This window comes from Scomber scombrus, chromosome 12 (assembly GCF_963691925.1).
Source record: "Scomber scombrus chromosome 12, fScoSco1.1, whole genome shotgun sequence".
Taxonomy (NCBI): domain Eukaryota; kingdom Metazoa; phylum Chordata; class Actinopteri; order Scombriformes; family Scombridae; genus Scomber; species Scomber scombrus.
Genome location: NC_084981.1, coordinates 30,923,392 through 30,925,891, shown reverse-complemented (window position 1 = coordinate 30,925,891; position 2,500 = coordinate 30,923,392).

Sequence of the window (2,500 nt, the reverse complement as noted above, 5' to 3'; positions counted from 1 at the left end):
TAAAGTAGTAGTATTCCTGCAGTAGAGAGGAGGAATAAAGTAGTAGTATTCCTGCAGTAGATCAGAGAGGAGGAATAAAGTAGTAGTATTCCTGCAGTAGAGAGGAGGAATAAAGTAGTAGTATTCCTGCATAGAACAGAGAGGAGGAATAAAGTAGTAGTATTCCTGCAGTAGAGAGGAGGAATAAAGTAGTAGTATTCCTGCAGTAGAACAGAGAGGAGGAATAAAGTAGTAGTATTCCTGCAGCAGAGAGGAGGAATAAAGTAGTAGTATTCCTGCAGTAGAGAGGAGGAATAAAGTAGTAGTATTCCTGCAGTAGAGAGGAGGAATAAAGTAGTAGTATTCCTGCAGTAGAACAGAGAGGAGGAATAAAGTAGTAGTATTCCTGCAGCAGAGAGGAGGAATAAAGTAGTAGTATTCCTGCAGTAGAACAGAGAGGAGGAATAAAGTAGTAGTATTCCTGCAGTAGAGAGGAGGAATAAAGTAGTAGTATTCCTGCAGTAGAACAGAGAGGAGGAATAAAGTAGTAGTATTCCTGCAACAGAACAGAGAGGAGGAATAAAGTAGTAGTATTCCTGCAGTAGAGAGGAGGAATAAAGTAGTAGTATTCCTGCAGTAGAGAGGAGGAATAAAGTAGTAGTATTCCTGCAGTAGAGCAGAGAGGAGGAATAAAGTAGTAGTATTCCTGCAGCAGAACAGAGAGGAGGAATAAAGTAGTAGTATTCCTGCAGTAGAGAGGAGGAATAAAGTAGTAGTATTCCTGCAACAGAACAGAGAGGAGGAATAAAGTAGTAGTATTCCTGCAGTAGAGAGGAGGAATAAAGTAGTAGTATTCCTGCAGTAGAGAGGAGGAATAAAGTAGTAGTATTCCTGCAACAGAACAGAGAGGAGGAATAAAGTAGTAGTATTCCTGCAGTAGAGAGGAGGAATAAAGTAGTAGTATTCCTGCAACAGAACAGAGAGGAGGAATAAAGTAGTAGTATTCCTGCAGTAGAGAGGAGGAATAAAGTAGTAGTATTCCTGCAGTAGAGAGGAGGAATAAAGTAGTAGTATTCCTGCAGTAGAGCAGAGAGGAGGAATAAAGTAGTAGTATTCCTGCAGTAGAGAGGAGGAATAAAGTAGTAGTATTCCTGCAGCAGAACAGAGAGGAGGAATAAAGTAGTAGTATTCCTGCTGTAGAACAGAGAGGAGGAATAAAGTAGTAGTATTCCTGCAGTAGAGAGGAGGAATAAAGTAGTAGTATTCCTGCAGTAGAACAGAGAGGAGGAATAAAGTAGTAGTATTCCTGCAGTAGAACAGAGAGGAGGAATAAAGTAGTAGTATTCCTGCAGTAGAACAGAGAGGAGGAATAAAGTAGTAGTATTCCTGCAGTAGAGCAGAGAGGAGGAATAAAGTAGTAGTATTCCTGCAGTAGAGAGGAGGAATAAAGTAGTAGTATTCCTGCTGTAGAACAGAGAGGAGGAATAAAGTAGTAGTATTCCTGCAGTAGAGAGGAGGAATAAAGTAGTAGTATTCCTGCAGTAGAACAGAGAGGAGGAATAAAGTAGTAGTATTCCTGCAGTAGAACAGAGAGGAGGAATAAAGTAGTAGTATTCCTGCAGTAGAACAGAGAGGAGGAATAAAGTAGTAGTATTCCTGCAGTAGAGCAGAGAGGAGGAATAAAGTAGTAGTATTCCTGCAGTAGAGAGGAGGAATAAAGTAGTAGTATTCCTGCAGTAGAACAGAGAGGAGGAATAAAGTAGTAGTATTCCTGCATTAAACAGAGAGGAGGAATAAAGTAGTAGTATTCCTGCAGTAGAACAGAGAGGAGGAATAAAGTAGTAGTATTCCTGCAGTAGAGCAGAGAGGAGGAATAAAGTAGTAGTATTCCTGCAGTAGAACAGAGAGGAGGAATAAAGTAGTAGTATTCCTGCAGTAGAGAGGAGGAATAAAGTAGTAGTATTCCTGCAGTAGAGAGGAGGAATAAAGTAGTAGTATTCCTGCAGCAGAACAGAGAGGAGGAATAAAGTAGTAGTATTCCTGCAGTAGAACAGAGAGGAGGAATAAAGTAGTAGTATTCCTGCAGTAGAGCAGAGAGGAGGAATAAAGTAGTAGTATTCCTGCAGTAGAGAGGAGGAATAAAGTAGTAGTATTCCTGCAGTAGAACAGAGAGGAGGAATAAAGTAGTAGTATTCCTGCATTAAACAGAGAGGAGGAATAAAGTAGTAGTATTCCTGCAGTAGAGAGGAGGAATAAAGTAGTAGTATTCCTGCAGCAGAGAGGAGGAATAAAGTAGTAGTATTCCTGCAGTAGAGAGGAGGAATAAAGTAGTAGTATTCCTGCAGTAGAGAGGAGGAATAAAGTAGTAGTATTCCTGCAGTAGAACAGAGAGGAGGAATAAAGTAGTAGTATTCCTGCAGTAGAACAGAGAGGAGGAATAAAGTAGTAGTATTCCTGCAGCAGAACAGAGAGGAGGAATAAAGTAGTAGTATTCCTGCAGTAGAGAGGAGGAATAAAGTAG